Consider the following 11,282-nt stretch of genomic DNA (forward strand, 5'->3'; position numbering starts at 1 on the left):
TTCGGGAGACGACGCTAACACGCAGGTCCACCGGGCTGGCCGCCCAGGGCCGTCAGAACAGCCGGGCCTGGTGCCGCATCCGCTCCGGGGACAGGGCCCGGCTCACCGGCCGCTTCATCGCCCCTCGCTGCGTGGCTTTCCCAAGCGGCGAGCCTCGCTGAGCACCCCATTCCCGGGTCTGAAATAGGGTGGTAACAGGGCTGCCGTCCTCATGAGGCTGCGAGCGCTCACGGAGACTTACCGTGAGCTCCCGGCAGGAGCGCCCCAGCTTCTCAGCTGGGACTAGTGAGAGCAGGGGCTCCTAGCAAATCAACAGAACTGAAAACGCTTCTGGGTTTTGGTCTTTTGGGCTCTAAAGCACCTGGATTTCTACAGCTTTTTAAAAAAACAGCTTTACTGAAATAGAATGTACACACCAAACGTTGCACCTACGTCAAGTGTACAATGAAATGGCTTTTAGTATATCTACAGAATTGAACAACCATCGTGACAACTTAACTTTAGAACGTTTCTGATCTAGGCTTTCCCACAGTAAATTGGCTACTTTTTTAAAGTTATTGTCCTCTGCTCTTTACCATTCTTCCTACAGTCCCTGTAGCTATGCTGGATAACAGAGGGAGCCACATGATTAACAACACTGCCAGTGTTTTTTTAAGTTGGGAAGGTGTAAAGATTAAAAAAAAAAATGTTTTAATCCTTACCCGAGGATATTTTTTCATTGATTTTTAGAGAGAATGGGAGGGAGAGAGGGAGGAGGGAGCGGGGAGAGAAAGAGAAACATCGATGAGACACATCGATTGGTTGCCTCCTGCACATGCCCTGACCCAGGCCAGGGATTGAACCTGCACCTGAGGTACATGCCCTTTAATGGGAATCGAACGGGTGATCCTTCAGTCTGCAGCCAACAGTCTAACCACTGAGCTAACTGGCCAGGGTGACATTTCATTGATGTGCGGACAATCCTGGATGCACTGTATCCCTGGCTGTCTATAGGGTGACGGTGAACTGAGCTGGAGAGACAGGAAGAAGCCGTGGCCTGGTTACTGCTCTTCGCAGCCGTTGTGTTGTCGGTCGGACTCGCGCCCTTAGACTCGTGACCTGGACTCGCACCCTAGTCCCCACATGCTCCGCGTTTCTAAAGGGCTGGTCCCGGGGACAGCACAGCCCTATCCCCCAGGTGGTGAGAGGCCAGGCGGGCACTCAGACATCCGTGTCCGTGCTGAGACCCGAGGGACGCCGGGACAGAGGGCCCGGGGCAGTCTGCGCAGGAAGCAGCGGCTGCTGTGTCCCCGCCCTGGCTGAGCCGGGGTGACGGCCCCGCAGAGCGATGGCTTGAGGGGTCTGTTCCGTGTCGGCATGACCGGGCCCAGAACGCGAGTCCCTGGGCAGGAAACGCACCCTCCAGGCGGCTTCGTCCAAGGTCACGGGGCTGAGGCTGGGGCGGCACTGGCTGCAAGTGAGGTCAGATGGCCAAGGGGGACACCGGGGCCGGCTCTGCTCTGTTCTACGCACCACAAGGCACTCCAGCCCACAGCCAGGGCCTTGTCTCCTCGGCGGGTGAGGAGCACCCGGGCCTGGGTGCGGAAAGCCGGCCAGTCGGTTCCGAGACGCTGATCCAGCTGCTGTGCCGGCCCCAGCGGCTCCTGGCCCGGCTCCTGGCCCGGCTCCTGGCCCGGCTCGGCAGCAGCTGCCCAGGCGCTCACCGGGCTGCGGGCACAGGGGCTCACCGGGCTGCGGGCACAGGCGCTCACTGGGCTGCGGGCACAGGCGCTCTCCGGGCTGCGGGCACAGGGCGTTCACCGGGCTGCGGGCACCGCGTCCTGCAGGAAGGAGCACTTACCCAGCTCAGCTCCCTGCGCCTCTCCGGGCACTGACGGAGGCACATCGTTTCCAGGCATGTTCCCTGCGCAGCCAGGACTTCTGGCACCTTCCCGGGCTCTTACCACAGACAGGCCTCCATCTCTGCCTGGCTCACACCTCCTTGTCCTTCCAGAGCTCGGAATATTCAGTGTCAAGAAATGAGCAGGACCTGTGTCCCTAAAACCCCACCCCTCCGCCGGCATTAGGGACACCAGGGAACACTGGGACACCAGGGAACACTGGGACACGCGGGAAGGAAAACTAAAAATTACAAAGCAGCACATTACCCACCTACCCCCAGGAACTCTTCCCTGCAAGGACGATCAACACCTGAATAGGCTTGTTAGATGCTGAAGAGGTGACCCTGAAGCTCACCTAGGAAAAGGAAAGTGCTAGAAGAATCAGGAAACACCCAGAAAAGAATGAGGGAACTTGTCCACGCGTCACACAGCTGGGATTGGTACCGACTTACAAAGTTCTAGACGGACCGAGTCTAACAGAATCGTCTGGAAATCATCTCACGTGACATGTGAATCTGAGACCCGATCACAGCTCCTGTGCAGTGAGCTCTTACTGTGCGCCGTGTGCTCTCCGCAGGCCTTCACACACCCTAGCGCACGCAGCCCTGACAACCCAGGACACAGCGCTGGCATTGCCCTTTTACGTCGGAGGAACCAGGTGACCAGGAAGCAAACACGGAGCCAGAATTTGGATCCCGGGCAGCCTAACTCGGAGACCCATTCTCTTAAACACGGTATTCCCACGCCGCACTTAGCATGAAGGCGAGGAGATCACTCGGCATGGGTGACTAACACACTCTACCTCTCATCTCCTGTCACAGCTGCTTCCAGGGGGCTGATAAGCATTTAAATATGAAAACAAAACTCTGAAAGTAATAGAGGAAAGTACGGGGGTGTGTTGTTGTTGTTTTAAACGCGGACAGGCCTTTTCACAGCCCCCGCCAAAGTCAAAGTCAAAATAGAAAAGACTGGTGAAGCTTACTAAACATTCCCAAACCATAACTCGAGTCAAACGGAGCAAAGTCATAACTATAGAACGTGTGGCAGGCAGACACAAATGTCCTGGCTTACAAAGGTCTTTCCCAGATCAGCCAGAGGGTGATAAACATGCCAATAAAAAAACATAGGTGTTATTTAAAAAACAACAAGTAAAATAGGTTAAAAAAACATAAAATGTTTAAACTTACTAATGATTAATGAAACGCACATTAGAATAAAAGACCACTTTTCATTTATCAGATTGGCAAAGACACACTAGATAAAACTTAATGTTGACAAAGGCGAAGGAAAACGTGGAATTTGTATTGGTAAACCTTTCTGGCGAGCAGCTTGGCGTTTGTGAATCAAAATTTCAAATGCGTATAACGTGATCTAGCAATTCTCCCAGAGAATTACCTGTGGAAATAATTGCCCAAGTGTGCAGAGATATAGATGTATGTACAAGGTCATGAAGTACCACATTATTCAACACAGAAAAAAATAAAAGGGAACAACTCAATTGTACTTCAGTAAAGGACTAGCTAAGCAAATTGAGGCACAAAACAGAATGGAATGCTGTGTACTATTAGCCAGGAAGAAGTGATGCAATTCTAAGTTCATTGATCTGGAAAGATGGCCAGGATATATCACTGAGTGAAAAACAAATGAAGATACTAACACATGGAATATGGCCACATGTATATGAAGTTATGTCTACGCTAATCCCGTAAACACCGCTAATCAAGGGGACAGCAGGGTCGCCACGGAAACGTCGCCTTCTCCAGGAAGCCTTCCCTGCCTCCGGATTGGTTACGTGTTGCCCTCTGACCTCCCACAGCACCAGTGTACACCTCAACCACAGCACATGCACCTGACAATGCGAAGACATTTATCACCAGCTCCTGAATATCCCCATTATCTATTTTTTTTCTTCCGTTCATCAGACTCAGAGACCAGCACAGAGTGGGCGCCCAATGACTCAGCCTATTTGGGAAGTCAACCGCACGTCCTGCAAAGGGGTATATTGTGTTGAGCTTTATGAGATGAAGACAGTTAATTTCCTTTTCTTTCTTTTCTTTTTTATTTTTTTTTTAATGTGCAAGTCCTGAATCTACCAGTGGACCATCCTTCCCATTATGGATGTTTCTAATTTGGGGGAGTTAATCTCTTTTTTAAAAATATATATTTTTATTGATTTCAGAGAGGCAGGGAGAGGGAGAGAGAGAAACATCAATGATGAGAATCATTGATTGGCTGCCTCTTGCACACCCCACATTGGGGATCAAGCTCACAACCCGGGCATGTGCCCTGACCAGGAATCGAACCATGACCTCCTGGTTCATGGGTCAATGCTCAACCCCTGAGCCACACTGGTCGGGCAAAAACAGTTATTTCCAATGGTTTGAATGGGATAAATTGTGGAGAAATGCGAAGGAGTGGCCTCCTTTTTCAATGGATCTACCTACCTTCAACAATACACAGGGACTCAATAAATTCCCTGACAGCCATTCAGAACCCTCTGGTGAGGACCACTGGGTATGTCTTGGCAACAACTGGCATGATTTGTTCCTAAAGCCTGTCTACTCTCCTGGACTCTCACTTTCTGCACCTGCAAACTGGACACGAGACGAATGCACCAGGCAGCCAGCACCTGCCGCCAGTGACTGGCGAGGAGGACGAGCCAGCAGCGTGGGCCCCAGTCCCCCAGTCTCCTGGGAACACGGTCTCTGTTTTGACACTGGAACACAGTGTCTGGCACTGCGGGCCCCAAGATGTTTCACGGCGGCTCCTCTCAGCAGTTTGCTGAGTTCCCCACGGGAGTTTCTCCTTTAGCCAGGTTACCCATCACACTAGTATTCTGGGGTTAGTACTTTTGAACGATAGTAATTTCAGGTAGAAAGTGGTCTCTAATCAGTAGCTATTATTAGATATTCACATGAAATATAAAATACAGGAAAAGGGAATAACATATCAGATACCCCAAAAGTAAAAGGGGTCCTAATGGAAAAACTGAAAGGCCGAAACTCCACACCCAAATTGTCAGGGATCCCTAACCACCTTGCAGCGGACAGTGACGGCTGTGGCGGTCGTGGTGCTATGGCAGCTCATAAAATGTCCAGCGTGACATGGTGGCAAGGGCTCCGCTGCCGTCCACCCTGTGTTACACCAGCTGGAGGTCATTGCGCGCATCAGCCTTGGTCCTCCGGGTGGCACCTCCCTCCGAGGCCCCCCCGCCCCCCCGCTGCCTCGGCGGACCTGACCCCACCCTCGCCTCCGGCCAGCGGAAGCACCAGCTTTGCGTAATCACGTGAAGGCGGTGACTCTTGTTCTCTAAATATTGACCGTGAGAGGTCAGCCGATGTCTTTCTGAGCGTTTGCTTCGTCTTTTGGAAGCGAAGCCTGGAATTCCTACAACGTGCTGCATCCAGCACGTGTCATCACTGTGAACGTGACAGAAAGCTGCTTATCAGGCCTGGAGGCATTCACTGAAAGCCAGCAGCGCCCCCCCCCCCCCCTCCGCCCCCCAGGCTCCCAGGCTGCAGCACGCTGAGGCCGCAGATAGCACACGGCCAGGGAACAGGGAGCACTCCAGGGAGGATGGTTAGGATGGGAAGAGCAAAAGGCAGGTACCGGACACAAGTAACCTACAAACTGCTGTCAACACAACGGCCTCTGATGGAAAGAATGACATGCTTTAGGACCCATTGTGACACATACTTACACGATCAGCATTGCAGTTGACTTAGAGTTCCAAGATCACAGCCTTCTCCTTCCGCGTCGCACCAGTATGCTTTTCACCTTCAGATGAAGGCAGCTGTTTCGTATTTAGTCAGGTCAGCAGCCACTGACATCATACCGCACCTGGGCAGGAGACAGGCGTGGTCAGGGCTCACCCCGATCTGGAAACCCGGCTTCTTTCCGGCGCCGCGCCCCCTGCAGCCTGGCCCTGGGCGCCGATGCGCTCTGCCCGGGCCTGTGGGAAGGAGCAGCTGTTCTCCATGCCGCCCCTGCCCCCCTCCCTCACCGGCTCTCAGCTGCCTGCTAACCCAGGCTTTTCCGGGAAAGGCGCTCACCTCACACCTGCGCTCAGCCTCCGGCCGGGCCTGTCTGTGGACACGTTCCCATGGGTTCCTGTAAGCCAGGCATTCACCTCTGATCCGGGAGGATCCTTCCTCCACCTGTTCTCAAAGGAGAGGGGGATGGATAAATGCGTGCGCTCCATTGGCGGCCTGTGGCTAAAGACCCGCACATTTCCTCTCTCTTCTCCCCAATACTCACCCTCCCGCCCTCTCTCCCTCCTCCCGCCATCCTCCCCCCTCTGTTCCTCTCTCCTTCTTTCTAGACGGACCTAGACGTCTAGGAAACAGTATGAGGATTGGAAACAGGGATGAGAACCTTCCTCTGTTTCTCTTCATGGAGGCTCTGCATAATGCCCACAATGGAAACCTCAGCTCTTTGCTTTCCGAACCCCTGAAACCAAACTCGGTGTCTTTCTTCTGGACGGGGCTCTGTGCTGACGTCCATGATCCAAGTGAATATGTCACATGTGAAAACAATCAACAGGTACAATTAATTGGTAACAAATTATACTGAAACAAATCATATCCCCAATTTTTCCTCATGTGAATTTAAGAACTACTTTATTGAGAACTATGCATATCAGGTACTGGGCTAAGAGTGCCAGTCTCCTCTGAGACAGGTATTCCCACTCCCATTGCACAAACAAAGACGTTCAGGAAAACTAAACAATTTCCCCAAGAACACAGAAGCTAGTAATTGGCAAGACCAACATTCAGACCCGGGTCTGTCCGCCGCCCCTAACCATTTCCCTGTTCAACCTCCTAAGGTACTAGAAAAGCCCCATGGCATTGTAAGCTCTGCACAAGGACCTACCGAGATATTTAAAATTGTGACATCTATCAATGTTGGGGAGAAACGTCAGCTCCCTGGAAACTGAAATCCTGGTGCTTAATGAGTCAGTTAATAGAGTTATCCTCGTTTCGTGGCGTAAGATGAGGTGCTTGCCATGAGCAAGTAGACCCCTTAAGGATATTACGGATTTTCTGAACCTGCCCATTAGCAAGAGGTGCTGCTGGGGCTGGGTGGTCTGGAGGCGGGAAGACAGCCTTTGGGGAGAGGCAGGCCCAGCTGGGTGAGCACAGGGCACTGGTCCTAAGACTCCTCCCCTCGGAAGCGCATGTAATGTATATCTCAGTTACGGTGAGGGTTACGTGAAGAAAGTGCTGAGAAGTAAAAGATGCTTAAATGTTAGTTCCATTCCATGTAATATCTTTCACTTAACTACTTTGGAACAAATAGATGAGAAGATCTGTATCTATTTGGTCCATACATTGCACTAAATAAAAGTTACATAAATCGATCATTGAACCACCATTCTTTTTCGAATATACATACACCAAGTTCAAATGTCACTTTAGGTATATGTAATTTACCATGTGACTAAGTCCTACTTATTAGGAATTATTCACTGTAAGATCTTTGAAAACGAGTTCTGCAAAACATCTGTTTCTCCCGAGGTGTTTGGGTTACTATAAAACATAGCTCTCCGCCTGCACCTTCAGGCTATTTCATTCCATTAGCGTCTGCTCTCCGCACGCCTCTGCTCACACGGGGCAGGACAGCCGCTCTCCAAACGAGTCTGAGCAGAAGCAGCTCAGGAACTTTCCAGGGCCCTTTCCTCCCGTCCACTGCAATAAGGAAAACGTTCCCATAGGAACACATCCCCGCGCTCACCCGGAGGCCGGGGTGGAGGCCGGGGTGGAGGCCGGGGTGAAGACCACGGAGAAGCACTTACTTGTACTTTGAACTCCTCTTCGTTCGCTCTTTAGATAAAATATTTGCTCCCTTTTGGACTTGGAAAATGTAAACACATCTCCATCTAAGGCAAAAAGTCCCTTCGCTTTCCAGTGACGACCTCACGCCGCCAGGCAGGCTGGTTCATGATAAACATCATGAGCTTCTTCTAACGTTTGGACTCTCTTCTTTGAACTGCTGTTTTGTAAAACAAAACAAAACAAAAAAAGTGTTCAGATAGCAAAGATTTTTCTGAAAGGCAGAGAAAAAGAGACACTATTCGAAAAGAAGCAATATTTAACTGAAAAAGGGTTTTAAGTAAGTGTCATTTGGGAGGAAAAAGGTAAAACACAATGGTCTTTAGTCTTGGTTGAAAGGAATTTCAGAATGAATTTATTTCTCCGTCATAATAAACACATCAGACTAAGTAATGTGATACCTACTTCTATGTTTTCAGAGTTTTTAATTATTCTGTTCTATATATTTTTTTAGTTTAATTACTATAACAATAGTCTTAATGCAAACATGACTTTAACCCTCAGAATTCTGGGGGGGAAATATATATTGATTGGTTAGTCAACAAATATAGATAAGTATCAATATAATCTTGGTAAACAAACCAAATGAGACTGTAAAGTTATTTCTTATAACTTCATTTAGGAGGGGTTATCCGTAAAGATACCTTCAACGGTTCACAGTGAATACTTCTGAGAATTCCAGGAGAGAGTGGGGCGGGAAGCGGGGATCTGGACAATTTAAAATTCTGTGGTGCTTTCTTTGTTAAAACAGGAGCACACTATACTTATAATTCAGACAGCTTTAAACATTGGTGTTTTTTTAAATTAACCGTTTTTATAAATAATCATTATCCTTTAACCCATTAGTGCAAACAACAGACAGAATAAGGAGCTAGTGTGGGGCAGAATTCTCATTGACATCAATATGCCATAGTTTTTTTTTTCTTTTTAAGTGCCTAATAGTTTAACATTTTTCGCTACAAACATGTGTCTGCCCAGTTTTTTCTTGTTCTCTATACTCCATGATGTTTATATATATATAAAAATCAAGTGTGGGAAGAGAGGAGATATATATATATATATATCCTCTCTTCCCACACTTGATTCAAATACCATTCTCTTGTTCACAAACCAAGCTCTTAGACCAGTGGTCGGCAAACTCATTGGTCAGCAGAGCCAAGTATCAACAGGACAACGATTGAAATTTCTTTTGAGAGCCAAATTTTTTAAACTTAAACTTCTTCTAACGCCACTTCTTCAATATAGACTCGCCCAGGCCGTGGTATTTTGTGGAAGAGCCACACTCAAGGGGCCAAAGAGCTGCATGTGGCTCGCGAGCCGCAGTTTGCTGACCACGGTCTTAGAGAAAAGCTAAAAAAAAAAAAAAAAAAAAAAAGCAGCCCAAGGGTGACTCACAAGTAGCCAGTCCACAGATGTTTTTCATTTGACTAGAAAAGCATTTTCAAATTAGTTGCCATTTAAAATTTTGAGATTTAACACCAAACTCAAGATTCTCAGCTTCTCTTGTTGTTGTTGTTTTTTTAAATATAGTTTTTTAAATTGATTTTAGAGAGGAAGAGAGAGAGAGATGGAAACATCAGTGAAGAGAGAGAATCATCGATCGGCTGCCTCCTGCACGCCCAGTACTGGGGATCAAGTCAGCACCCCAGGCAAGTGCCCTGACGGGGATTGAACCGTGACCTCCTGGCTCAGAGGTCTACATTCAATCACTCTCCTGAAAGATCAAAAGATCTGCCGACACAGGGCCCACATTCCTGCATGGCAGCTGGGGTTGCTGAGGGCGGCCTCTGAGCCTGGTGCCCGCCCTCCTGCTCACCACAGCTCTGCCCACACGCTGCCGCCCCAACAGCCCCTCCGGCATTGCTTTTTGTCTGATGGTGAGTAGGAAAGTAATTTCTTACTTACACCCTTATCTTCCCTTTTTTAATAAAGGGGGCTCAGTAACAAAAGGAATATCAAGGAAGCCAAACGTTTCAAGGAAAAAAAGGGTCGGGGAGTAATGCATATTCCCTTATGGAAGTGAGTATAGCCGGCATTCCTGTGTTTGGTAGGCAAACAAGGATATCCAGGTTGAAATATTTGAATACCCACAGTAAGTAGTCAGCATGGAATAGAAAAAAGCATGAAAAAAAGTGAGGGCCCGGCTGGCATGGCTCAGTGGTGGAGCCTGGACCTAGGAACCAGGAGGTCATGGCTTCATTCCCGGTCGGGGCACAGGCCCGGGTTGTGAGCTGGATCCCCAGTGGGGGGCGCGCAGGAGGCAGCCCATCAGTGATTCTCTCTCATCATGGATGTTTCCTCTCTTTCTCCCTTCCTCTCTGACATCAATAAAAATATATATTTTTAAAAGGTGAGGAATTTGCTTTTAAGTGGAAACACTTCAACGTGATACTTTTGTGAAATGCACCGGCGTGTTAACGGAAAGACTGTTTTCCTGCATCTGACCGACTCCACTCGTCTGGATTAGCTGACGGGCCTGCACGCATTTGAGTTCGTCCTCCCATTTAGCAACACACCAGAGAGATGCCCACCTCGTCACCTACCCCGTCCTCCTCTGTGCCCTTGGGGATCAGCAGCCAAAGCCGCCCAGCCCAGCAGCTCCTCTTCCACGCCCCTCCTCTTCCTGCCCTGCGCGCACTCCGCCAAGAGCAGGGGCAGCTGTAAACACTCCTCTTAACTCTGCAACGTCACGCTCCTTCTCCCCCGCACAGCCCGCACAGCCCTCCTCTCCAAGCCCACAGCCTGGCACAGGGCCCGCCTCAGGAGCTGAGCCTTTCCCTGGCTACCATGTTCCTATTCATTTTACAAGGTCGCAGGCCCTCAGTCACAGCTGCAAACACTCAGGGCAGCTCTCCAGCCCCGGCCCCGCCCCTGGGAGAGTCAGTGCCGGGTTCCAGGCAGCAGCAGCCCAACAGAGGCACCTGCAGTCGGTTCAGGAGTCACGAGCAGATCGGTAGCTGCGGTGAGGCCACGGGTTCCCAAGCTCCCAATTTAGGGGGCAAGAAAAGGCGCCTCTGATCCTGTGTGAGTCACAGCTGCACCCAGGACCAGTACATGGGGACACCGATCAGCAAACATGTGCTGAATATAGACTGTGGCTCTGTTCTCAGGACCACCAGCAGGAATCTATTTTTTAAAATATATTTTTATTGATTTCAGAGAGGAAGGGAGAGAGAGAGAAACATCAATGATGACAGAGAATCATGGATCGGCTGCCTCCTGCACGCCTCCTACTGAGGAAGGAGCCCGAAACCCGGGCATGTGCCCTGGCCGGGCATGGAACCGTGACCTCCTGGTTCATAGGTCGACGCTCAACCACTGAGCCACGCCGGCCGAGCGGAATCTATTTTAACTGTCATGAGTTAGGCTCCACTTCTAGTAATAAGACTACCCCGTCTTCCAGCCCCCAAAGTGCTTCCGTAGGATTCGACTCCACCAGGACAGCGGGGAGGCAGGCAGAGTTGGTCTAAGGCCACCGTCCCCAGTTCATGGAAGAGAACAGAGAACTCGGGACAGCTTCACGTGGCTCCTCCAGGTCCAAGCAAGAGGGCCGGGCCTCACGCTCGCTCGT

General features: G+C 50.0%; 1 long non-coding RNA gene across 2 annotated transcripts; it reads right to left on the minus strand.

Moving 5' to 3' along the window:
- Window positions 1–5,488: 5,488 nt before the first annotated feature.
- Window positions 5,489–10,398, minus strand: LOC307106013. 2 transcript variants are annotated; one of them, XR_013814083.1, is made up of 5 exons: window positions 10,255–10,398; window positions 7,675–7,871; window positions 6,255–7,567; window positions 5,933–6,037; window positions 5,489–5,720 (listed from the first exon to the last, which is right to left on the minus strand). It is a non-coding gene; the product is annotated as an uncharacterized lncRNA (long non-coding RNA). The 2 variants fall into 2 exon arrangements; XR_013814084.1 differs by having other exon boundaries at window positions 6,208–7,567.
- Window positions 10,399–11,282: the final 884 nt, after the last annotated feature.

Source organism: Cnephaeus nilssonii (assembly GCF_951640355.1).
Source record: "Cnephaeus nilssonii genome assembly, chromosome: 10".
Classification (NCBI taxonomy): Eukaryota; Metazoa; Chordata; class Mammalia; order Chiroptera; family Vespertilionidae; genus Cnephaeus; species Cnephaeus nilssonii.